At 38.7% G+C, this 13,936-nt stretch overlaps 1 long non-coding RNA gene across 7 annotated transcripts in view; it reads left to right on the top strand.

Annotated features, from left to right (window-relative positions):
* LOC108713508 overlaps positions 1-13,936 on the top strand; it is a 54,406-nt gene that overhangs the window by 14,366 nt on the left and 26,104 nt on the right. For 4 of the 7 annotated variants that reach the window (XR_005966964.1, XR_005966966.1, XR_005966963.1 and 1 more), the window contains 2 exons: positions 6,961-7,075; positions 10,250-10,343. The exons of 2 other annotated variants lie outside the window; for them this stretch is intronic. This is a non-coding gene — a long non-coding RNA (uncharacterized LOC108713508). The remainder of the gene's footprint in view (positions 1-6,960; positions 7,076-10,249; positions 10,344-13,936) is intronic. One more of the 7 variants, XR_005966967.1, reaches the window with a different exon arrangement.

Genomic DNA, 13,936 nt, shown 5'->3' with positions numbered 1-13,936 from the left:
AACAGAATGGCATCCCGAACAAAACTGTAAACTGCCTCAATAATGGAATAAAATAAAATTGCTTACAGTGGGAAATGTGACAAAGGGAAAGTTTCTGTTGGTGAGACAGTGATGAGCCGGCTCTGCTAAAATTTGTTGGAAGAGTCATACCAGAGTAATACCTGCTGAAGCTACATACAGGAATATATAAATAGCATTACAGGTATGGGAATTGTAATCCAGAATGCTCCGGATTTTGGGGTTTTCTGGATTTGCATAATTTGGATCTTCATACTTTTAAGTGTACTAGAAAATCATCAATAAACCCAAATAGGCGGGTTTTGCTTTCAATAAGGATTAATTATATCTTAGTTTGGATCAAGTACAAAAAAAGGAAATAATTTTTAAAAATTTGGATTTAGATAAAATGGAGTCTATGGGAGACGGCCTTTCTGTAATTTGTAACTTTATGGATAAAGGGTTTCTGGATAACCGATCCCATGCCTATATTTTGTAACCATAATTCTTGTGACCCATGCTTTCTGATTTTGGAGTGTCATTAGCGGAGGGTTCGGGGCAATTGCGTTGAGCTAGTGTTCAGCTTATAATACTGACCGCCAATAAATTAATTATACGGCAGGGGGTTAGAGCGCTCCAGCTCATTTCTTCTATGTTATGTTGATTACAAACTATTGTTTCTAACTGTAAGATACAGTTTTATACAATTTAAACAAAACAAAGACAGGGTAGGACTTCACACTACACATGATCCTTATTCAGACTGCACCCTTGATAACAGAGGCAGAAGACACTTGCCACAACCAAACCCAATGCATTCAGATTTGCCTAAAAACTGCTTCACGTTTAGCCAGTTTCAGACACAAAATATGTAATATGTGCTTCTCGAGTGGTGTGTTGATCTAGTCTTGGTCACAGCAACCGTCATCTGCATACTTGTGCCAGTTACACCAGGGTAAGGCACAAGGGCCTAGTAAACTACAAATGAAAAGAAAACACAAGAGAAAGGAAACAGAGAAGACATAATGAGTTGTTAAACCCTTTCCAGTGTGATTCATATGACATTCCCTGCAAAGCCTGCTCTCTGTTCATTTTTTTACCTTCATCCTGAAGGCTTATTATTTTCACTGGGAGTAAATGCTTTTCTAAAAACTAATAGCAACGCGGTGGTGTGAGGCATTAAGGAATGAATATGCCACTGAAGGCAATGTGCATACATGCACAAATGACAAACACTGCACACAACAGCCTTTCAGGAGAAAGAATAGCCTTCAATTTTCAGATTCGATAGACGTGAACTGCTTGTCATTTTTTTCAATTCTGTTTTTATTTTTCTTTCATTTACAATGTCAGTCCTAGCTGTTCTTTTCTGTTTTCAGATGTTGGTTAAGGTGCGGTATTGTAGCACTGAGTAGGAAGAAAGCAACATATTTTGAATTTTGCTTTTTCTGTATTTGCTTAACATTTGCATTTTTACAAAGATTTGCTGTCCTACAAAATGTTAAAGATTTTGCTGGGTTTGCCAACATAATAAAGCTGTCCACAGAGTTATTCTGGACTGTCAGTAGTGATAGACAGGACCTGGGGCAAAGTGTGTTTCCCCATCATTTTTGATCTGACTAGGAACTCTTGAAGCAACAGTATGAAAGTGTTTTAAAGTAATAAAAATATAATGCAGTGCTGCCCTGTATTGGTAAAACTGCTGTGTTTTCTTTAGAAACACTACTATTGTTTATATAAATAAGGTGCTGTGTAGCAATGAGGGCAGCCATTCAAAGGAGAAAAGGCTCAGGTTACATAGCAGATAAGCTCTGTAGAACATAACGGTGTTATCTGTTATCCACTATTTAACCTGTGCTATTTAGCCCTTTTTCAGTTTCTGCCATTGCTACACAATATGTTTCTGAAGCAAATAGATCAGTGCATTATATTTATATTACTTTCAAATACTTACTGTTACTTTTCCTTTAAGCTGTTTAAGGAGTTCTAAACCCTAAAAATAAAAGGGCTAAAATGCCATATAATATATAATATTATATAATATAATAAACTTTTGCAGCAGCCTAAAGTTTCAGTTTCTCAATAGTAGCAATGCTCCAGGTCTTCAAATTTGTCACAGGGGGTCACCATCAGGGGCGGAACTACCGGGGGATCAGGGGGTGCGAGTGGGCCAGGGCCCACACCCGCGCAGGGCCCCACGGCAGTCCGCGCGCCACATATTCCTGGCCAGTTCCGGGTGTACGGAGGGGGGCGGGGGGCCCGGCTGCGCGTCCTGGCTGCGCGTCCTGTGCCAGGGCCCGTCCCCCCTCTAGTTCCATTTCTGGTCACCATCAGTCCCGGACTGGCAGTCTGTGGGTTCTGGCAAATGCCAGACAGGCTGCTGTAAGATGCCATAGAAAGTGACTATTAAGTGAGTTGATTTGGGCCTCTGTGTACTAGGAATGCCAGGGCCTATTTTGAATCCCAGTCCAGCCCTGGTCACCATGTTCAAAGGCACAGACCTTCCCTACTGTTGGGCTCTGGTTGCTTTGGGCTGGCACAGAAGCCAAAAACATGATGCACATCATTTCTAGCCTACCTCTTTAGTTAAAGGGGAACTATCACGAAAATGAAATTTAATATAAACTTCAGCATACTGAAAAAAGTAATAAAAAATAATAATGTTGTGTTTCTGAAATAATCAAGTTCATCTTCACTATACAGAATATTTAATTGATTGTATTTACAAAGTTTCTCATTTCAGTATGCTGAAGCGTATATACAATTTTAATTTTCGCGATAGTTCCCCTTTAAGCTTTAGATATCCTTTAAACATCATCCCTGTCCCATACAGATTAAACTACATTGATAATATGGGCAACCAATCCAGGAATACAGGAAACTTTGGCAGTACTGACTGCAAACTGATTACATTTGAATTCAGTGAGATCATTGCCTTTGGACAAAATCATACTGGTCATCAGTGAAGTGTCTCAATGCCATCTAACTTCATTCCCAGAGATCCCTTTTGCCTATAGTATTGTAATGTCTGAATTATTTTTGTAATGTACATGCACATGTTATGTAATAAAGGTTGCAGAGTTGCACATTTTAATTGAAAGCTTTCTCAGAGGATTGCTCAGGGCCTTGTCTGATCCAGTTGGCCAAATGTATTGGCGCAATCCCATGTCTGAATTAGCTTGTTTTATGTGTGGGGGAGATGTTAATGTGTGGCATTAAGTTTGTGGCATTAAGTTAGGTAACTAGTTGGTATGTATACGTTTGTATAGACTTTTCCAGCCTTTAATTTAATTGGGAGCTGCTATCTGGTTACTTTTCCATTGTTCTGTTGTTAAGCTGCTGTGGGGGAACTGCTGCGCTATTAACTGATTTTTTCAAAACACTCTTTCCCCTGACAGTATCCCTTTAACTTTGACAACTGGAGAAAAGTCTACGGGGGGACATGTTTCTTTTAAAGAAACTTTAGCTGTAAATATGCAATTTAAAAATATCAATCTATCATTGTATTGCAACTGTATTCTGTTTACAAGAGAAAAGACAATATGTTACACAGAATTCTCGTTTCCAAATGCTAGCCAACAGGGTAAGCTATGTTATGGAACTCTTTGTGAGGATTACTCACCCTGGTGGCCTACTGGGCCGGCGGGGACTCCCGCCACACCGGTCTTGCTCCTCTGATGCTCCGGTTCCTAAGGGCGCGCACGGCGTACCTCCTTTCTATTTATAGGCACAGGTGCGCTGGCGTCATTACTCCAAGGGCGCGAAAATCAAAATGGTTAAAAGGCGCATGTGGGCTTGTGATCATTGGCCGTTATAGGTTTCTTGTTCTAAGTTCCTGGGTGCGCTATCTGTCTGCTTTTTTCTGTGATCTGATATCCTGTTGTGACCCCTGCCTGTTTTGGACGTATCCTGACCCTTGTCTGGTAACCGACTTCACTTATCCTATATCCCTTCTGATTGATCTCCTGGTGTGACCCTTGCCTGCCTGACTTCATTTGTACTCTGCCTGCGCTGACCTGGCCTGATCTGACTTTCTGTCTACGCCTTGTACCGCGACTTTCTGCCCAATAGACTTTGCACTACCGTTGAGCCCCTTTGCTTGTTCAGAACCCCTCGCTTTGCACCTCTCTTAATAAGACCTGCCGGCATCCCTCTAGCTGATGGCTCCTCCCGAGGTGAAAGGTGGCTGTTAAAGGTGGAAGCAAGAACTGAGAACAGGGTGCTTAGCATCGGTTCTGAATTTAGGGTGCCAACCGTGACACTCTTCTTTTCCTAATTCCATTCTCTTTGCACCACTACATCCCTCAACCCCGTCATTTGGAATTGTCACTATTCCTTTCACACCTTTTCTTTGAGGTGAAACAATAAACATACATGTTGCTCCCTTGGGTCTGAAGTTTTTCTAATACGTTGCCCCATGTAGTTACAGAATTGATGCCAATACTCCTATATCAGCAATAATAGCATGTTTAAGTTCAAGTGTGTTTAAAAATAAAGCAACTTATTTAATTTCCTAAGACCATTTTGTAACACACTGTCCATAAGAAAGGATCCAAGTTGGCCTCTTTAGACCTCTATTAATTATATTAATTATACTTCAATTCCTCTTCAAGGTCTACTGTCCAAATTCAAATAATGGCAATGTTGAATTTCTCCTAGATATCTGCATTTCATTCAGGGCTGTTTAGAGGATCTGTGACTTTGAGAGTCATTTGCGTTGTTAGCCAAGATGTAACACAGCTGTGGATAATGGCTGAAACTTGCCAAAGCCACGCAGGTCTAACAGCAGGCAGTGAAAGGGTTTTCGGATGGTTTGCACAAGTTTTTATTCCATTTCCTTTTGTGTTGGAGGCAGCAGAATTTGACTTTTTCTTTGAAGCTTCTGGGCATTGTTTCTGGATTATAAAGCAAAGGAATTATTATCTTTGCTGTTTTATAGCAATGCTGAGATAAAAGGCTTTCAGCAGATTCAATATCAAGTCTGACAAGATAGAATCGGATGAACCCCAGATCATACAGGTTTTTCTAACTGTAAAAGAGAGGAAGGCAGAATCACAAAGCTAAATCCTAAGCATCAGGAGAAGTGTAATTAGCTGCGCCGTCTTCCCTCGTTCAAAAACCTCCGAAAAAAAGTTTAATTTGTAAAGTAGCATTTCTGATTTCAGAATGATTGCATTTGTTTTCAATATCCAATTACAGTGATGAGCTGATTACAGTATGTTTTACAATTGGACCATCTGATTTTTCTAAATGTGTGATAAGCAATTTTGCCTTTTATGCTTAAAACATCAATGTGCTACCCAACATACAACTTACTTTTACTTCTGCAAAGTAAAAGGTGCAATTCCAAAAAAACCTAATAATTATGTAATGCTTATGAAGGTTCTCAAATGCGAATGAAAATGTTTCCTAACTACTTCTTGAAATAAAGATATGTGATTAGGCAGCTGTGCTAGCTTATATATTTTCATAGATTCACCAATGAGATGCAGGAGCAAAATATCCAGCTCTTTATGCACTTTAAGCACTTTATCCCTATCCTTTTAATTTAAAGGCATACTTTTTTATTATTATTAACTAGAGATAATGAGCTTTGTATAATAAACCCCCTCCCTACACCCCTTCACTGTGACTTTTTTGCCTAAGCCCATACTACTTTGCAAGAACTGGAAAATTGAAAACATGAAGCTTTTCTGTTTCAATTTGCCCTGTTTAGCTAAAGAAATAAAAAAAAATCTTGATTAAACCAATAAGGAAAAGAGATTATACTAAACATTAATAGGTATGGTCAAGACCATGATGAAATTTTAAAAAAAAAGTCTTGCACAAGAGAAGGCTGGATGCAGCAGAGTTGAGACTATTTTTTGTGTAAAATAAAGTTGCTGTTAGATTTATAGGCAAATATCTCCACTGGCACATGCTAATTATTTAGGTCAAGTAAGAGATAGAATGGAATGAAACATCCATAAATGACCTAGTTAAGTAAATCTTAAGGTTTGTTATTGAATGTGCTTGAGCTGATGATTGCACTTAAAGGAAAACTATACCCCCGAACAGGTCCGGACTGAGAATTAAAATAGGCCCTGACATTTCAGGTACACAGAGGCCCACTCAGCCCACACAGAGGTCCAAACAGCCCCCACCAGCCCACTAGATACTGACTTTCTATGGCACATTATAGCAGCCCCTCTGGCATTTGCCAGAACCCACAGATTGCCAGTCCGGGCCTGCCCCAGAACAATGTAGGTCTCTATAATAAAATATTGCATAAAACAGCTCATATGTAAAGCTCTGCTTCATGTAAATAAACCATCTTCATAATAATATACTTTTTTAGAAAGAACCCCTGCTGCTGCCAGCACAGACCTTTAGCTTCTTCTATGCCCGGCATATTTTCAGTAAAGAAGTGCAAAGCTGTTACTGGCAAATATTACAGTATGTCTATATAACAAAAGACGAGGTAGAGCAGACAATGGGAAACAGTTTTTTTAATAAGACTATAGCGCATAGTATTTTTCTTATATTTTTGTCCAGTTTTTATAATTAATTAAGGTATGCAATTTATGAAATTGAAGTTATTTCCTTCTCAATTAAATGGCTACTAGTATATCAGGCATATCGCAGTAAGGATTTCAGATAAAAATCTTTTTGATTATGATCAACAGCAAAGACTGTGATGCCAGGGTTAATGGAACTGTTACATTATGAATTCCTTTTCTCCTTCCATGTGGGAGTAAAAAAATATAGTCTGCACTACAAAATATCATGCCACCAGCCACTACAAAATCTGCCAACGATCTTCCCGGGAATTGTAAAAATATCCTGCAGATGGATCCGCAGAATGAAAGCTTTAACATAGCCCAAATCCATCTTGTCTTTTTTTTTGTGAGAGACCGTTTGTCTTATGGATGTGTCCCAGCAGGTCTCTGGAACTGTAATAATGCTTCATATCCATTTTGGCAGGTGGGAGGAAGAAAAGTACGAAGACGGCATAAAGTGGACGTTTCTAGAACATAAAGGCCCCTTTTTTGCTCCACCCTATGAGCCATTGCTGGATAATGTGAACTTTATTATGACGGTAAATTAATCATCTTGAATGCCATTAATCAGTGGTCTTAATGTTCTGTGTAATGATCTTGCAAACTACAGTTTCTTGATCCAGGTTTCTCTGGCTGCAGTATCAGGTAATGATAAAAGCCTAAGCTCTTTCTCAATCTGACCACTGGCCATCTGGGACAAAAAGTTTATGACAACCGTTAAAAAAACAAATTGGTAATGTTTGGAGTGCAAATAACAATTAAGTGAATTTCACATTATTTCTACAATAATAGAAAATCAGTGAAATAGTCTCACTTCTTATGAATGGATTCCTGTAGTGAAAGAACACTTTCTTTTACAAGTTTGGACCTGACTGCTTTTTTTTATTATGATTGGGTGATAGCTGTGAAGAAAGCCCATGGTTCTCCATTAAAGGGAGAATGCAGAATTTTCTCTTAAACATCTTCATATATTGTCTGATAGTTTGCTCTATTTTATACGGTTAGTTCCTCCTACTAATTGTATGGTACTAGATTAAACAATGGCGACATGCAGTTTCGGGTATCTGTACAGCTCATACATTTTGTTTCCCAGAAAATTTTCCCATACATCACTTTCAGAACATTCCATCTTGTTGATTGTGTACCTTATTGCTGTGACATCCAGATTATTTCTAGGAAATTTTTCTTTCTGAAAAAAGATGTTCCGCCTAAATATTCGGAAGGGGTTTATTTACAGTGAGAGCTGTGAAGATGGGGAATTCTCTGCCTGAACCAGTTGTACTGATACATTAGATAGCTTTAAGAAGGGGTTGGATGGCTTTTTAGCAAGTGAGGGAATACAGGGTTATGGAAGATAGCTCATAGTACAAGTTGATCCAGGGACTAGTCCCATTTTGGAGTCAGAAAGGAATTTTTTCCCCCTCTGAGGCAAATTGGAGAGGCTTCACATAGGGTTTTTTGTCTTCCTCTGGATCAACTGGCAGTTAGGCAGGTCAAAAAAAAGTTCAAAGGTTGAACTTGATAGACGTGTGTCTTTTTTCAACCTAACTTACTATGTTACTATGTTACCTACAAGTTCAAACCACCCTCCCCTCAGAAGATCTGGAATCCATGTCATTGAGGGGTAGGTGGCACTTGTGCATGGGCAGGAAGTCTGTTAGTTTGGAACCCACTGGATAGGCCCACTCTGGTGATGTCATCCATACACTTGTAATTTGAAAGACAAAAGAACTCATTAGAAGAGAAGCTTAAAGATTTGTTGTTTTCTTTTCCTGTAATTACTAGCCAGCGATTATGGAATTTTGTGCCTCATTAAACAGATTAATACAAATTGACTTCTAAAGGGAGGAACGCAGCAACTTCATCATTTAAAATGCTGATTTATGCATTCTGTTTTGCTTTGTAACATGCCAGTCTAGAGTAATGATAGTATACATCCAAATCTGTAGTGTGTTCAGCTAGCTTGACTATGTGAGTGCCACATATCCCTGCTTTTCTGAAATGTAACCTTGACACTGCATATCCCATGGTGTAGATCTGAAGTAGTGTTCTGCAGTTGCAGCAATAAACCATTACATGTTGCCTTCAAGAAACACACAGACAAATGTGCATTACTAGACTGTTAGTTATAGCCACTGAGTCTTCACAGTAGAACCAGCTTAAAGGGATACTGTCATGGGAAAAAAAAATGTTTTCAAAATGAATCCGTCAATAGTGCTGCTCCAGCAGAATTCTGCACTGAAATCCATTTCTCAAAAGAGTAAACAGATTTTTTTATATTCAATTTTAAAATCTGACATGGGGCTAGACATTTTGTCAATTTCCCAGCTGCCCCCAGTCATGTGACTTGTGCCTGCACTTTAGGAGAGAAATACTTTCTGGCAGGCTGTTGTTTTTCCTTCTCAATGTAACTGAATGTGTCTCAGTGGGACATGGGTTTTTACTATTGAGTGCTGTTCTTAGCTCTACCAGGCAGCCTATCTTGTGTTAGGGAGCTGTTATCTGGTTACCTTCCCATTGTTCTTTTGTTTGGCTGCTGGGGGGGAAAGGGAGGGGGTTGATATCACAACAACTTGCAGTACAGCAGTAAAGAGTGATTGAAGTTTATCAGAGCACAAGTCACATGACTAGGGGCGCTGGGAAATTGACAATATGTCTAGCCCCATGTCAGATTTCAAAATTGAAAAATGTTTGCTCTTTTAAGAAATGTATTTCAGTGCAGAATTCTGTTGGATCAGCACTATTAACTGTTTCATTTTGAAAAAATTTTTTTTCCCATGACAGTATCCCTTTAATGCTTATATTGCATAGCCTTGAAACCAAAAAGTAAATGATGCTGACCATTATCTAATGGATTGTGGGTAGAGGCATGCAATGCAACACCATTTTTCAGCAGATTCTAGCCATTCTGTTACTGGACACCATTAATTTTGCAACAAAATTGCTGAGGTTGGATTCTGAAACCCATTATGTTCTCTTGTCAGTAATGAGACATGATCAGCTTTGCCTTTAATAACATGATTCACTCTGAACTGCGCATGAATAGAAAAGTGGGGCAAAGTAATTAGACCATACATTTAATAAAACCATATAAATGTAATGAATGAAATACCAAACCTAGAACTAACTCCAAGGTTCCGGTCTAGGCCTGCTCTTCTGCCTGTAGCAGTCACCTTTGGCTTTGGGTGGAGCCCTCTGCTACTCAGATGTCGCCAGGTCTTAATGGGGGAGAACCAGGGAGAGAGTTCTGGATGAGCACGGGAACCAAATGTGTAAGGATAGGACGGATGAGCAGTTGACGTACTCAAGAAACAGGTCGAGTCGGGGTCAAAGGCCAAGGTCATACACAATTAGAACAATGCAGTACCAAACGGAATCAGAAGAAGTAGAAGTAGTCAAAACAGGCAGCTAGAAGGTAGTCAGGGACAGGCAAGATGTACAGGACAAGAACAGTATCGGGAACAAAAGAACCTTTACAATAGGCAATTTCCAAAAGGCTCAATGTAATGATGTCCCCCATGCTGCTCTCTTAAACTTGGAAGCGAACGGCACGGTCAGCTCCTTACATTATGCATCGGCGCCGAGGAGGAAGGATGTGGCACTCGTCCCCGCTGTAGGTGAGATGGGCGTCCCTGTCGCACCACTACTGAACTACCAGGATGAGTTCTTACAATAAATTGAGCAATAAGTTTGTTTCTGGCCATTTGTTACAGGTTACAGGAAGAAATGGCCAGTTTCCAAATGTTGGATCATGAATATACAACCAAGGAGATCATTCGCAATAATTTCTTCATGGATTGGAGAAAGGTAACCTATGTACAGTCACCAATAAACTGCTACCGCCCTTTTACAGAACACCAAAACTTCTAAGGCTGTAGTTTAAACGTTGGGATCCACCCCATGATTGGGAATGCAACCAATTCTCTAGTTATATTAGAATAGTGCAAACAAATATCTGTCTGTTATAAGCTAGACATTTATGTAGAACAATAAATTGGTAATACTGACACATGAAAGAAGATGAACCATGGCAAAAACACCTGCAGTTTTTTGTGTCACACTAAACACTCAACATTTTGGGGGAGGTATATGTTTAGTGTGACATAATAAACATAATTGGTTTTCACTGAGGTTCACTACTTCTACAGAAGTGCCCACATTTTTTCATTGGTTTGCTCCTCAGCCATGGTACATTTACCCTTGTTGCAACCAACTCCACAAAACAAGAGAAACACCTAATAAATTGCCTATGTTTGCATAATAAAGAGGTGCAATCCATGGAGTCCATGTTTTCTTGAGAGTAGAAAATCTTTGGGGCTTCGTAAGGCAGCTTACTTTTATGTTCTACAAATGCTACTGTGTATGCATTTGAGTATATGCTAAACATAGATATATAGATTGATTACTAATTGATTACTAATAGCATCAATGTTTTGTGATTCCAACAAATATCCAGTAACCTTTTTGAATCTGTAAATACTCTTACAATGTAATTTCTTACCCTGGTCTGCCATTTGTACTGCAAAATAGATCCTAGAGAAAAATGAACTGAAACGTTGAGAATATAGGTGGTATTGAATAAATTGCCACTTCCCTCCTTTCTGATGAACTTTGTTAGTTTCTTGCAGCATAACGCAAATTATGCAGCATGTTTTAGTCTTTGAGAAGGAAAACCAATTTTTCCCAAGTATGATGAAGTCTGTGTAGATGCAAAGGTCGTTCTTTTCAGAACTGGTTTATTTTTCTTTCCAGGTGCAGACCTTTTTACGTTCTCAGATCTCTGATGTTCTTTGTCATATAAATGAAAAATATGTTCAACCAGCTGTGCAGTGAGTCTGGTATCAAATAGGGCTTTTTTTTCATCTTTCATTTTAGGGTTTTCTGACTTGAGTGTTTATTTTAAAGCTTTTCAGGGCTTGACACTTTATGATCGATCCATACTGTAGCATTTATTTTTCCACATGCTAAAAAGGTCTCTGTTATTTTGTGGATTGAAGCAGCTGTTTTCATACCTTGCTAATGTTATTGTTAATTAGCTCTGCCTGTTCATATATTAATTTACAATCTGTCACCTGTTACATGTGCTATATTACTTTACTAATGGAAAGCTGTGTAAGGATGTATTCCGCAGTGAGACATAGTATTGTGTGCTGTTTTGCCCCAGTAAAAGCAAGTTAAAGGAAAAGTAATATAGTTAAAACTATAAAATAAACAATAAGGTAGATTGCTCTTTGAGCAGTTTCACAAACTGCTTTAAAATTGTGCTTCTTGTCTGTGAGTTCCATGAAATTGATTTGTTGTATCTACATGCATGGATGGTTTTAGAAATCTAGAGCAAATTCTCCCAATACTCAAGGTGGTGAGTAATGTGGTAATGGTTGTGACATCTGGTTTAATGGCTCTATCAACAGTAGAATTAGTAAGAGATAGGAACATGCTGCAGTAGTAGGTTACTAGAAAAGATAAAACCTTTGCCTAGCACCATGCTATAACTCTTGTGGCCTGCACCTTCGACAACAATCTTCAACTAACAATTGTGTTGGATAATCATCCCTATTTCTATCTCTGTGTGTGCTATGTGATCTAAGTATGTCATACCTCCTGTATTAGCACTTACTACAACAGCTGGGCTGGGATAAATGACAAGCTAGTATCTTTTTTGTAAGAGCCAAATATAATCTCTATCTTTCATCTTTTGACCTGTTTGAGATTTTTCCTGTCTTCATCGTCCTTCTATTGATGATACTACTGCCAGTTCAGGGCATGATTTCACAGCACGCCTGTTGCCAGACATCTGCTTTGTTAAAACTTGCTTATAAAAAATGCATGTAGTGCTTTTCTTTTCCGTTCCTTCGCTTCTGTCCTCATATATTTTTTACATTTTGCCTTTTCATCCTAAATGACTCAACTGTTGCCAATTATGAAAAGCATGACTGTTACAGAGAAGATATGGAATAGAATAATGTAACTCGTGCAATGCTTGGAAAAGAACTTGGTTGGCCAAAACAACTGAGCAGACTGCTACGGCAATGACCAAAATAATATTCTCACTCCTTACAGGGGACCCTTCACCCAACAAAAATAATTCCAAATCTTATTTTATCATGTTAGTCAAGCAAAATGAACTTTAATTAAACTTTAAAAAATATTTGAATCTTGTTTCCTTCTGTCTTGGAATGAATAATTATACTGTACCAAGCAGGCAGGAGCCATTTTGTGGACACTCTTATTAAGACAAGCCTTGTATCATCTCAGAATCTTGTTAGTGCACAAGGACCTGATGTCCATCCCTATGCACTAGTTACACAATGAAATGGTGAAGAGAACAGGGGCAATGTGTGGAGAGCACTAAGTGCTGAATGTAAAGTGAAATAATTGACTGCCCGCCTCTATGCCTAAGGCATAGAGGAGGGGCAGGCAATATTTGATTGACAGCTGAGTTTACAACAGCTATGAATGTTTAAATAAAAAATTGGGTTTCACGTTTAATTTGAAAAGGACATATATTATACAGGACATATATTATACAGCTTTTTATGTCTGGATGACATGTCCACTTTAAAGATGAATTTTTAGACATCTAGCTATGCACAGGCATGAAACTCAGTATCTGTCCTCTGCTTTTGAGGGAAGGACCTAGTTATTTTCTTGTGTATGGGTAAACAAGAACAAAATCAAAAACAATAATGATGAAAGTACTTTTAGAACTATTTTTCTCCATTAGAAGTATGCAAGAGGCAATGTTTTATCCTGCTTCTGCACACACACTGGGAAATTACTGGACCCTTCCCTAATCTGTCTTCCCTTCTGGACATGAGAAGCAGAGAGCTGATTGTGTGTATCTAGCCTTAAAGTAAGCACAGCCAGCTTGGGACATTCTAGCTCTTGATAAATAACAGCACAAATAAGCTGACGGTGAAGCTGACAGTTACCACGATCCCAAGATGTACTAAACAACTGAATTAATTTTATTAAAAATGTTCTCAAAAGCTGGCCACACACACTCACATTAATGTACAGTTTGAGCATTTCCTCACCATAACGTATAAGCCGTTTGTTTGTGGGAATACAAGCAATATGATCAAACTGAGCACTACAGTTGACCAGATTTTGCATTTTTATGGAGGTCAACCTCACACCTTGAAGCACATAGTCTATGTAGTGACGTGACCAACAGGTCCACTGCTTTTAGACTGATCAGTAAAATGAGGCTTTCCAATATACCCTCTATTGAGATTAGCCTTTATTTAGACAGCCAGCCATGATCTTTTTCCATTTCAATGGTGAGCTAATTGAACTGTCTGTATCATTATAATTTGTTTCATCTGTACATAACAAAAGTGTAAAACCAGACAGCCTGCCATTCTGACCATGTGCCATCTTGCATTTTAATAAGCAAG

This window comes from Xenopus laevis, chromosome 4L (genome assembly GCF_017654675.1).
Source record: "Xenopus laevis strain J_2021 chromosome 4L, Xenopus_laevis_v10.1, whole genome shotgun sequence".
Taxonomy (NCBI): Eukaryota; Metazoa; Chordata; class Amphibia; order Anura; family Pipidae; genus Xenopus; species Xenopus laevis.
Note: the sequence above shows the minus strand (reverse complement) of the source record. Positions and strands in the feature narration are given on the sequence as shown.